Source organism: Macaca fascicularis, chromosome 7 (genome assembly GCF_037993035.2).
Source record: "Macaca fascicularis isolate 582-1 chromosome 7, T2T-MFA8v1.1".
In the NCBI taxonomy this organism is placed as follows: Eukaryota; Metazoa; Chordata; class Mammalia; order Primates; family Cercopithecidae; genus Macaca; species Macaca fascicularis.
The window spans coordinates 55234753-55248198 of NC_088381.1; the positions used below are offsets into that span (position 1 = coordinate 55234753).

At 44.5% G+C, this 13446-nt stretch overlaps 1 pseudogene; it reads left to right on the forward strand.

Annotated features, from left to right (window-relative positions):
• The first annotated feature begins 6008 nt into the window (after positions 1-6008).
• LOC135971699 (uncharacterized) lies at positions 6009-12608 on the forward strand (annotated as a pseudogene).
• Positions 12609-13446: the final 838 nt, after the last annotated feature.

Genomic DNA, 13446 nt, shown 5'->3' on the forward strand with positions numbered 1-13446 from the left:
AAGCTGCCCATGCAACTGCTTTCCCCGCCCACTTGGGAGAGGGGTGGGGCCTGCCTACTCTGGGGGGGGTGGCTGGTTTTTGCTTTAAAACGTTCAAAATAAACTTTAAAAAATATATGTGTTTATACTCTAAATATATGTGTGTCAGTGTGTGTGTGTGTCCACATGTTCCTCCAGAGCTCTCTTCATTATCCAGCTTCTATGCATGGTCTATGATTTTGGCCTACATTTTTCATCTTCAGATGGAGTACAAGAATTACCAGTATTACCTCAATTGAGATAGATCCTATAAAAATGGAAAATCCATAGCATGTTTGATGATTAATGAAGTGGACTATATTATCCAACATTCCAATAAGGTGAAATAATCACAATGATTTCTCTTTTTTGGAAAAACATTTCTTTTATTCTTCTACATTATTAAGATTTTTTTGAAAAACAAGAAACATGTCTAATATCTTTAAAAACACAAAGCTTTTGGGCTGGGTGTGGTGGCTCACACCTCTAATCCCAGGATTTTGGGAGGCCTAGGTGGGTGGATCACCTTAGGTCAGGAGTTCAAGACCAGCCTGGCCAACATAGTGAACCCCCGTCTCTACAAAAAATACAAAAGCTAGCCAGGTGTGGGGGTGGGTACCTGTAATCCCAGCTACTCAAGAGGCTGAGGCAGGAGAATAACTTGAACCCGGTAGGTGGAAGTTGCAGTGAGCCAAACTCAGGCCACTGCACTCCAGCCTGGGCGACAGAGTGAGACTCCATCTCTAAAAAATAAATAAATAAAATAAAATAGTCAAAAGTAAATAAAAACACAAAGGTTTCAACTTAATCAGCACTCAAAGCTCTTTCTGGTTTAAAGTATACACAAGGTCTATTTTTCTAGAATCATCTGACCTCTCTAAGCCTTGCAAATGAAACTGAATTTCTCACTTGATACTTGGCTGTGACTTGCAATCATGAAAACCAAGAAATGTGCTATGTCACTGTGTATTGCTTGTTACCTGAATTCCACACTAGGCTGAGATCAAGGGTTGAATCTTTCACGATTTGCTCTGTAACATGTGAGCTTCTTTTCCCACACTAAACTAAGCTTTTTTCTAGAGTTCTACAATTTACAGGTAGTAGACAAGAGTGGTTCTCAAAAATGTAGTCTCTGGACTAGCAGCACCAGCAGAACCTGAGAACTTTTTATAAGTGCAAATTCTCAGTCCCCACCCTGGACCTGGTGAATCAGAAACTCTGGAGTAGGGCTCAGCAATCTGTGCTGCAGTAGTCCCTCCAGATGTTCAAGAACCTCTGACATACAGCAGGTAGAAAAATGTGTTTCCTTCTGTAGGTCCAAAGCCAGGGATACCATATGTTCTGTCTTGATACGAAACCATGACATGCAATTAAAACACATATGTCTCCTTCCTACACCCACCCTCCATCTGATGTGTTTTATTTTTATGAGTTAATAAGAAAACAAGTGGCAATCAGAGATTCAGTCTACCAAGTATATTTACAAGTGTCAGTGCTCATCCAGCCCGATCTCATACAATATCATTTACACCCTCCTATCTCTCAAGTTTTAAAAACTTATCTTCACAATGTAAGTCTCAGGTACACTAGCAGTTCTACAATAAAACACCAAGTAGATGAGAATGTCCAAACTTACTACAGAAGAAAAGGGGAATGATTGGCTGTATTTTCAAATTGCATTCAACCAGAAATGTAAGTTTTGAATTCTTTTCACCTTCACACTTCCAAGTTAATAGAATTAGATCAAAATACTCCATTCTTTCAAAGCCTGTAAGCCAGGCAAAGTTTGACTGTATTACTCTTGCTTTCAATGGATATAAAGCAGAATCGTGGTAGGCACATTTTGTCTGCCTGCAAAGATACAGAACTACACAGTTCCATCTGTTCAATATTCAAAACAAAAGTCCTGCAAACCTCAGATGGTGAGTGTAATACTTCAGCACTAGCACCAAAGCCTCAAACATAAAAAGATACCAAGAACTCCGCCAGCAAACAAAATGAGCTCTCGGCCGGGAGCGGTAGTTCACGCCTGTAATCCCAGCACGTTGGCAAACCAACCAAGGTGGGAGGATCACTTTATGTCAGGAGTTCAAGACCAGCCTGGACAGCACAGTGAATTCACATCTCTACAAAAATTTTTAAGAATTAGCTCAGGAGATCGAGACCATCCTGGCTAACACGGTGAAACCCCATCTCTACTAAAAAATACAAAAATCTAGCCGGGCGTGGTGGCGGGCGCCTGTAGTCCCAGCTGCTCGGGAGGCTGAGGCAGGAGAATGGCATAAACCCGGGAGGCGGAGCTTGCAGTGAGCTGAGATCCGACCACTGCAGTCCAGCCTGGGCAACAGAGCAAGGCTCCGTCTCAAAAAAAAAAAAAAAAAAAAAAAAAAAAAAAAAAAAAAATTAGCTGGGATCGTGGCACACACCTGTAGCCCTAGCTAGTGGGGAGGATGAGGTAGGAAAATTGCTTCAGCTCAGCAGTACAAGGCTGTGGTAGCTATGATCATGCCACTGCACTCCAGTCTGGGTGACAGAACAAGATCTACATAACTACAGTCTGTCCTGCTCCTGTTTATGTTAAAATGCTTTCAATCAGCAGGATAAAATTTAAGTGAAATGTGACTTTGTAGGTTGGCCAGAAAATAGGCAATGGAGAGATACAGGCACTTCCCACAAGAAAAAAAATGACCAATAAGCATATAAAAAAGATTCAAGGTTGGGTGCCATGGCTCATGCCTGTAATCCCAGCACTTTAGGAGGCCAAGGCGAGTGGAACACCTGAGGTCAGGAGTTCGAGGCCGGCCTGACCAACATGTTGAAACCCCATCTCTACTAAAAAATACAAAAATTAGCCAGGTATGGTGGCGGGCACCTGTAATCCGAGCTACTTGGGAAGCTGAGGCAGGATAATGGCTTGAACCCAGGAGACATATGTTGCAGTAAGCTAAGATTGCACTGTTGCATTCCAGGCCTGGGCGATACAGCAAGACTCCATCTAAAAAAAAAAAGTTCAAAAGCACTAGAAACCAAAGAAATGTAATGAAAACAATGAGATTTTCTCCTTAAATACAAGTAACATGGACAAATGGAAGGGGGACACTGGAGCTCTGCCACTTTGGGAGTGTAACTCTGAACCAAATTTTCTGCAGGATAATTTCAAAGTTTCTATGAAAAATCTTAAAAAGTGTTTTATGTTATTTTCCTCCAGAAATTCTGCTTCTATGAATTCTGCCCAAAAATGCTTGCTTGCATCCATTAAAAATATATATATAAGAAAATTTACTTCTGGGGTGGAAATGATTAACTTAATATACATCAAGCTTTTAAAAAGGATGATGCCAAGGACATATTTACTGCCATAGAAATATGCCCAAAACATAGTGACAAAAGACTATATATTATGATTCTACTTATTAAAATGTTCAAATGCATAAAGCAGTATAAAAAACAACAAACCAAAATGTTTTGAGTGGCAACATTAAAGACTTTTCTTCATATTCTGTCTTCCAAATTATGACAAAAAGAACGTGATTTTCTTTATAATCAGGGAGAAGTATTATTTTCATTTATTTACATTTAAATTTCTTTCCTTATTTTTTCTCATGTATGTATCACATGTACTCTAGAGAGCTTGAATCCCTACCTCTTGAGGTAAATCAGACCCTTTCGGTCTCCATCAACTTGCCTTTTCTGGACATTTCAAATCAATGGAATTATACAATATGTGTTCTCCTGTCTGGTTTTTTTTACTCAGCTAATGTTTTGAGGTTGGTCCATGACATATGATAGGTTTTGGTAGTTTGTTCCTTTCATTACTGAGTCGAAGTCCACCAATGGATGGATATAGCACATTTTGTCAGCAGAGAACCTTTTAAACTTCGATTTCAACTTCCTGTGGTCTAAATGAAACCCCTGGAACACAGGACTTCTAGGGAAAGCTGCTGTGCATGTCAAAATAACTACTTAGCAGAACCAGCTTTGTCCTCAGGAGCCTGAAATGCTGCAGACATTTTTATAGTTTTGCAACTTCTTTTTTCACAAACAAATTTTGTTCTACTACTACACATCAGGACTTTTGAAGCATCCGATACATCCATCTAATAAGTATGAGCATGTGTCTCAGTGGACAAGTGAAACCATCTATGCTACACTGCATATTTTTTCCTCCCCCAGACTGGACCAGGGAATCTCTCAGCTTTCTAGAGTACCCTTTCCCCACTGACAAAGCCAAACAGTATTAAAGACCCTGCTGCTCTTCATTAGGCAGATTTGGAGGGGAGGCCCAGCAGCAAGGGTGGAGAGGAAAAAGAGAGGGGAGCTTGTGGAACAGGAAGCCCCCCGGGGTCCGCGCATGGCTCCCCGCTGTTGAGGATGTTGTGGATGGGGAAGTGCTGATGGTGTTCCCAGGCAGCCTAGCACCTCCACTGGGCCCAGAAGGTCTTGACTTTGGAAGCTTACCCATGTTCCAGAAGTGCTTAAAAGCTGTTTTTGCTTTTGTTTTTTTCCTAAAAAATCATTACTTGGTAGTTAGTTATTAGTCTTTCTTTGGGAGAGGGATGGAGCTTTAAAACTGAAGAACATAATTTTCATTAAAATATCAAAAATGGAAAAAAGTTACTTTGTAAACAATTTGGTCTACAAACCAAATGGTAGCTGTTGAGAATCTCAATAAATGGTTAAATGCATTTGCTGCTGTTAGAAGAAATAAAGAAAAAAAATTAGAATAAAGAAAACAATGCATTTGCTGGCAGTGGTACCATTAGCCTAAGGTTGGGTCACTGTGTCATCATACTGTGGTGGGGGGTATGTGTGGTGCATATGTGTGAAACTTTTAATCTCAGGATAGATCATAATCTTAGCTGCAGTTTTCCTTCCAAATAGGGTTAAAAAGTAGGAAAACATGGGCTTGGAAGTGACAGACCTGAGTGAACCAGCCCATCTTAAAGAAAAATCCAATAAAACTAACTTTTAATAATCCTGAGGCTGGTTTTTGAAACAATAGATACAATGATTTACTTTAAGCATCTGGTTATGATTTTGAATTAGTAATACATACTGTCTCAACCCTCTTTTTTTCTTATGGAAACAGAGGTTTCACCAAGAAAACCACAAAACACTGATTTTTTCTTTTTTTTAAGACAGGGTGTCACTCTGTCACCCAGGCTGCAGTGGAGTGGTGGATCTCAGCTCACTGCAGCCTCCACCTCCCACCTTAGCCTCCCAAGTAGCTGGGACCACAGGTGCCACCGCGCCCGGCTAATTTATTTTATTTTGTGTACAGATGGGGTTTTGCCATGTTGCCCAGGGTGATCTCAAACTTCTAGGCTCAAGTGTTTCACCCACTTCAGCCTCCCAAAGTGCTCTGTCTACAGGCATCAGCCACTGTGCCCAACCTGCAGTGACTTTTTAACACATAAGTTCAAGCATCTGGTCTTAACTCCTTTAATTGGAGGTATCTCTTCTCTCATTTTTCTCATCTTTGGTGTTCCCCCAGAGTTCACTGCTGACTGGATGTACAACATATATTTCAAAGTCAAGGCTGGACTGGGTGCAGTGACTCATGCCTATAATCACAGGACTTTGGGAGTCCAAGGCAGGCAGAATCGCTTGGGTCCAGGAGTCCTAGACCAGCCTGACCAACAGGGAGAAACCCCATCTCTACAAAAAATACAAAAATTAGCCAGGTGTGGTGGTGCATGCCTGTAATCTCAGCTACTCAGGAGGCTAAGGCAGGAGAATCGCTTGAATCCAGGAGGTAGAGGTTGCGGTGAGTCGAGATCGTGCCATCGCACTCCAGCCTGGGCAACAAGAGTGAAACTCCATCTCAGAAACAAAACCAAACACAAAAACTAGAACGACTTTCTTCTGGAGTAGTCTATGTGTGCCACCTACCTAACCTACTGAAGGAAACCCAGATCCTTTCCTATTTCTCCCAGTTCCAACGCACTGTTACAAGGTTCAGACTATCCAGAAATAAAAGGCCTGGAAATAGCAAAGGCTATGCATTTGTGGAGTTTAAGTCTCAGGATTTTGCCAAGATAGTTGCTGAAACAATGAACAACTACCTGTTTGGTGAAAGACTCTTGGAGAATCATTTTATGCCACCTGAAAAAGTACAGAAAGAACTCTTTCAAGACTGGAATATTCCATTTAAGCAGCCATCATATCCATCAGTGAAATGTATAATTAGAATCAGCACTTACACAAAAGCTATGGAAGGAGGAGTGATTTAAAAAGAAAGAAAGATTATTCAGGAAGAAACTATCTTAAAAAGAAATTGATTATGATTTTCCTTCTTTGATTTTACAGAAAATGGAAAGTATTTCAAAAATGAATTGTCAGATGTCTACAAAAGCCCAGGTTTTATGTAAGAAGAAGAAAAAGGTTTTAGGCACTTCTGACACTCCTGAGGAGACAGTGGATATCTAGGGCCCCACATTGGTTTGTACATCAACATTTTTAAAGAAACAAAAATCTGAAGTGGCTGAAATGAATGATGATGATGAAGATAATGAAATAGTTTTCAAACAGCCCATATCCTGTGTAAAAGAAGAAATACAAGAGACTCAAACACCTACACTTTCACAGAAGATGAAGAAAAAGCAGTCAGTGATATTCAATGTATGTAGATTTCTTCTGAAAAATATTTCTATGAGAAAAATACAAAAAATTAACTGGGCCAGTTGGCTCACACCTGTAGTCCCAGCTACTCGCGAGGCAGAAGTGGATCACCTGAGCCCAGGAAGTTGAGGCTACAGTGAGCCGTGATCACGCCACTGCACTCCAGCCAAGTCAAGCCATTACATTTATCTTGACCTATTCTAGGCTGGCTTAAGTGGGATTTGTATTAAGAATTCAACAGGCTACCTCACAGACATCTAAGTACAAAACTCAAAATATGACCACACCATGGAAGGCCTGCCTGGGCTGGGAGGTGATTTTCCTCTCCTGCATGCCTTCACTCTGGACTTCTGCTCCATGCTTGTGATTTGCTCTGCAGATGAACATTCGGCATGTGCTCCAGGCTCCTCCAGCCTCTGAGGCTTTGGCTTGCCCTGGCAGTACCCCTGGTCCCAGTGTTACTGAACCTTTCCATACAGATGCTCCTCTGCAAAAAATCTATTGAAAACTCTCTGTGTCATTTCCAATGAGCAGGAGAGAGAATCTGATCTGCCTAGCAGTGAGGGTGGGAGTTCCCTAGTTGTCCCTGGATTTGTAGTGCTGCCCTTTCCAGAGACTCCAGGAGGGGCCAGATATCCAAAAAGAGGGTGTGAGTAGGGCATCAGTAATACAGTCTACTTCAACAAAAAAGTAGAAGTAGAGGTGGGGGCTCATGCCTATAATCCCAGCACTTTAGGAGGCCAAAGCAGGCAGATCACTTGAACTCAGGAGTTTGAGAGCAGACTGGGCAACATGGCAAAACCCCGCCTCTACTAATAATACAAAAAGTTAGCTGGGTATGATGGCACATACCTGTAGTCCCAGGTACTTAGGAGGCCGGGGTGGGAGCATTGCTTGAGCCCAGGAAATAGAGGCCGCAGTGAGCTGAGATCATGATGCCACTGTACTCCAGCCTGTTCGACAGAGTGAGACCCTGTCTCAAAAGCAATTGAACAAACAAACAAACAAAAAGGATAAAGTGGAAGCATCTGTATGCAAGATTGAAGTCATGCTTTCCATCTATTTTTTTTCACCTCTCCTTTTTTTCTAAAACACTGTATCTTAAGCTTTTCCCTATGTTATCAAGTACTCATGAGCATTATTTGAATGGTTGTATCAGAATCCATTATCTGGACTCATGGTCATTTATCCATCTGCAGTTGCTGGACATACTGCCCTTTCTGCCACACTCAGTCACCCTTCTGAGTGTGTCCAGTTATCTACTAATATACATACTGGTCATTTAGGACTTAAAGTTAAGAATAGTTATTATGGTTTCTAACACTTCAAAAAAAATGTATCTTCCTAAAATGGCTTGGTGGTTATACTTTTAAAGCAAAATAGACAAATGGATGTTGAAATTAATGTTTTGCTTTCTTCTTGTATCTATTTTCACTTCTCTGTCATTTTGATGGATAAAGTTTCATTTGGAAGGATTTTTATTTTAAAACAGAAATAGCATGTGACTTGAGAATGGGAACACTGAAAGGTTCAACTTTCCAGTTTACTAAATTTGTCACAAAAGCTACTGACAGTTAATCATGATTGACCTGTATTGAAAGTGAATTAACATTATGTACAACTTAAGCACTATACTTTCTATCATATATAGAAAAATAGGTGGTGTGTTTGTAAAAGTATTGGGCTAGGAGTCAGGAAGCTTGACTCTTAGTCCCAATTGTGCTTCTTCAACTGAGCACCCCTAGGCAATAATTCAGCAGCTATTTCTTAAATACCTAATGAATTTCAGGCTTTGTAGTTGGGCTGGGAATATAGACATAGATACTGCATTCATGATTCTCCAAGGCTCCCTTCCTCACCCCGCTCACGGTGAGCTTTCTTATGCATGGTGTAAATCTGTCTCCTAACAGTCCCCTACTCTGTCTCCAACCTGCTTCCCAGGGCAGTTGTGAGGATCAAGTGAGGGAGAACATGTGTGAAAGCAAATTCTAAATGATTTTAAAATGCAATAAAAATATGATCCATCGAAAATTATTTAAAGATCCTTAGAATTTTAAATAAACAGTACATTAGGCCAGGCTCTGTGGCTCACACCTGTAATCCCAGCACTTTGGGAGGCTGAGGCAGGCAGATCATGAGGTCAGGAGATTGAGACCATCCTGGCAAGCATGGTGAAACCCTGTCTCTACTAAAAATACAAATTATTCGCTGAGGGTGGTGGCGTGTGCCTGTAATTCCAGCTACTCAGGAGGCTGAAGCAGGAGAATCGCTTGAACCAAGGATTCAGAGGTTGCGGTGAGCCGAGATCAAGCCACTGCACTTCAGCCTGGTGACAGAGTGAGACTCTGTCTCAAGAAACAACAACAACAAGTACATTAACCTGAATTCTCTCTGGTTTTGATTTTAAATAGATATGAAAATTTTTCAATGGACCACTGAGATGGTTGAAAATCTTGGCTTGATTATTCTCCAAGAGAATGATACAGTGGTTTGTATGATTAATTTTCTAAAATTGCCAGCAAAAGAAATCAAAACTTTTTTGAGTTGCTGTATAATGGAGAAATGTTTTATGTGTTCACTAACAGCTTGCCTTCGTTTGATTCCAGCTGCAGCATATCATGAGTGATGAGATCTGTGTGCATGTGATTGACCTTTACCTGGCAGAAAATAATAATGGGGCCACCGGAGGCCAGCCGAACACACAGAACTCAAGGAGTCTCTTGGAATCAACGTATCAGCGGAAAGCTGAGCAGCTAATGTCAGGTGAGAATTGATTTAAGGTGAGATTTGCTCAGGTAGTCAAAGAACTTGCTGGTGACAATGTAAGTTGTTAGGATTCTCTGAACCAGAAGTTAAAGCCGGGGTACTCTGACCCTGTGATTCTACTCCTGGACCTTTTTAGAGTTCCTAATGAGTTCACCAGAGAAATACAAAGTGGAAGTAACTATCTTCCTGGTAACAATCTACTTTGTTTCTTTCTTCCTTTTTTTAAAAAAAGCAAACAAACTAGTTATATATGATTTTTACAATTTTGTATTCTTCTTTTTCTCTGAACATTTTTCATAGTATGCTTTGTAAATATTATAGTTAGAAAAATATTGGCACATGAAATCCATGGTCATGGTCATTATAGAAAATAGGCCTGGCACACACGGCTCACACTTGTAATCCCAGCACTCTGGGAGGCCGAGGTGGGTGAATCACTTAAGACCAGCTTGAGCAACATGGCAAAACCCCATCTCTGCAAAAAATACAAGAATCCAAAAATTAGCCAGGTGTGGTGGCATGTGCCTGTAATCCCAGCTGCTCAGGAGACTGAGGTGGGAGGATGGCTTAAGCCTGTGAGGTCAAGGCTGCAGTGATCCCTGATTGGGTCACTGCACTCCAGCCTGGGTGACAGAGCGAGACCCTATGTCCAAAAAATACAAGAAAAAAAAATGCAGATAACCAAAAAATTCACCTTAGAATTCTTTCCTGAAATTACTGTTGGTGACATTTCTACACTTCTCTATGTTTGAGTATATATTTTGAAAAATGTTATACTGGAGAAATGGGTTTTAACTTTTTTTTGAGACAGGGTCATGCTCTGTTGCACAGGCTGGAGTGCAGTGGTGAGATCATGGCTCATGCAACCTCTGCCTCCTGGGTTCAAGTAATTACTGTGCCTCAGCCCCCCTAGTAGCTGGAATTACAGGCATGTGCCACTACACCGGCTAATTTCTGTGTTTTTAGTAGGGCTGTGATCCCTGTGTGTCTCTGGGCCATCAGGCTCTTCCCCTCTCTAAACTTCGGTGTTCCCCTTCTAGAAAATGGGTGGAATTTTCTTCAGACAATACTCACTCATGTGTTGGGGCCACAGAGAGGAATGGGGCATAGAGTTTCAGCAAGGAGCTGGACATAGGCGAGAAGCAGTCAAGATCAGAGGGATGAGAGGGTCCCGTCACCTCCCTGATTGCCCAGGACCTCACTGAGTCCTCACATGCATGACAAGATCTGTCCCACTAAGTCAGAGGCAAAACCCCTCAGCTCTGCCCCAGTGCAAGGGCTGCAAGAAACCCATATCTCCTCTTGAGGCCTCCTGATAGGATGACTTCTGCAAGCTCATGCCATCCTAACAGGGAGAGCTATTCCACACCGAAGTTAGGAGAACGCTGGGTGAAATCAGTCCCCTCCAGGTACACACAGCCCGGAGCTGCTCTCCTAGGACACCTCAGCCACAGAAGGCACTGGTCCTCCCACAGTGCTGCCCCACCCCCACCACCGTAGCCTCCTGGGAGTGTGGTCAGGGGTGCCCTCCTTCGGGCTCTGCCCTCGCACCCACTCCTACACAGCTACTCTCCCTGCCGCCCGCCCCAGAGATCAGATTGATTTGGGCCTCTGCCTTCACAGGCCTGAACCACCATCTCTTCTGCTCCCCAGAAGCCAGTTCCCAGCAGACAGACCATGTTCCCTCTTCATTCCTCAACACAGAGGGCCCATCACAACCCTCTCAGCAGACGGTAGAGCTCCCCACGCATCCTCTTAAAGAGGCTTCACCGTTGATGGCCACAAACCTCACCATGACCTCCTCCCAAGGAGTGAATTTTCTTACATGTCTCCCACCAGAGCAGCGACAAAATAAAACATAAAAGCAGCATCTGTTAGATTATCAGCAACATTTCCTATTAGGATCAACTCTTGGAGTGAGCAGCGTATTCCATTAGATGGATCAGTTCAGGGGGTAGCAAGCGTTTTCTGTAAAGGGCCAGATGGAAACTCTTTAAGGCTCCGCAGGCTACTGGGTCTCCATCATCACATACTCAAACCCTCCCCTGCAGCAAGAAAGCAGCCCTAGACAACATGTCAACAAATGAGCATGGCCACGTTCCCAGAAACCTTTCTTTATGGACGTGGAAGTTTGCACGTCACGTACTTTTCATGTGTCACAAGATGTGATTCTACTTTCCATGTTTTCAAACATTTAAACATGTAAAAGTCATTCTTAGCTCATGGGTCACACAAAAACAGGTAGAAAGAAATCTCGTTTTTAGACCAGCGGTGGCTTACCCCCGGATGGAGCATTAGAGCTTGGGTGCGTGTCCCACCCCAGGGCTTCCAGGAAAGGGAGAGCAGGCTGATGCCACCTCCACCCCATCTCTCTAGGGGAGAAGGCGGAGCTGGTGCTGTATGAAGTTTGGCTGCAGATCCTGGGCCAGCACTACACCAAGGCCTTGGAGGACAAAACCAGCCTTGAGCTCTGGGCACCTCAGGGGTGGCTGACGAGATGGGTGAAGTGGCTGGATGAAGTAGGCGGGTCGGGGAATAAGCCTCAGGAAGATGGGGGATGACTGGACAAGACTTTGGTAGAGCTGTGACCCTCTTCATCCTCTCCTGATCCCCCAGCTGACCCTTGTCCTCAGATCTCTACAAAACTTTGACCAAGTGGTGGTGGAGGAATTCTGGTAGGTCCAGGGTGGCCCTGGGTGGCCCAGGGCTCAGACCTGGGTTCTGGGGTTGAGGGCAGGAGGCTGGAAGAGATGACCTCCCTTAGGCCCCTCAGGCTGCCCGGCCCCCTGAAGTGGGATGATCCTCCCACTAGGCTGCATCCACTAACCGCCAGAGTGGGTGCCACCTTCTTCAGGGCGGTGCCAGCCCAGGCTCCCATGTGGGCCTGTGTGCGCCAGGGTCTGCACATCCTGGGGGAGGCAGAGGGCCTCTTGGTAGAGGTGGTCATCCCAGACCTCAGTCAGTACCTCCTTCCCTCTGCAGGCCCCCTCCATCTGTCCACCTGCCTCCTCCCTCAGGCTCACTGCCTCTGCATGCCCTGATCTGAAACCTGCCTCCCCTCCTCACAGAGCCCACCCAGATGCTTCTAGCCCCAGCTCTCTGGTCCCACAGCAACTTCTGGGCCAGATTCTGCCTTCTCAGAAATCTGGGAGGCAGAGCCCTGCCTGGCCATAGCCTTCTTGGTCTGCTCTAGGCACTCCTAGCCCCAAAGCTGGTATTTTAAAAAGTGATTTCTGGATATTTAGAAAGTCATCCGGTGTGAGGAGCTGGGAGGGTCCCAGGGTAGAGCCCACAAGAGGAGGAAGACTGAAAAGGAGTCAGAAGGGGAATGGGGGCTACTAAGGGCAAGGCCAACCCCTAACCCTGACCCCCAAACCCAGCCACAATGCCAGTCAGCCTCAGGCTAGAGGGTGTGAGCAACAGGTGTCCTGGCTGCTCTACAGTGGATCAGAGCCACTGGGTGTGGGGGGTCTTCCAGGGCAGGTGTGGGGCTGCCGGGGCAAGGTAAGAAAAGCTCTCAGGGCAGAGACTGAGGCTGACCCCTGCAGCCCCCCTACTGCTGGGGTGGAATGCAAGGGTCTTAACCTAGAAAGCCCCAGCAGCTCCTGTGCCCACAAGGACACCGTTGAGGCTTGGTGGTGGTGGAACCCAGGAATGGTCTTTGAACCCACGGTCTGGAAGGGGAAGCCAAGGACAGTCCTGGCCTGTAGGCTCCCCTACCTGCAGGCAGCGGGCAGGCCCAGTGAGGGGACCCCAGGAACGCAGACCATGAGCTTACCTGGCCAAAGACAGCGGCCAGCACCAAGACATCAAAGAGGGTGGGTAGAAAGGTCATCACATCAGGGTTGACTGCAGCCAGCACCAGGTTCCTCTGTACTTCTGGAACACACAGGCCTCTCCTTCCTATCCCTGAAGTGCCCCTGCCCCCACCCCAGCACCCCGAAGACCAGCCTAATAGATGCACTTGTCCTGGTTCAGCCCCGCTGTCCAAGAAACTGCAATTTCTGACTAGAGAGCCAGGGCGGGGCAGGGTGTAGAAGG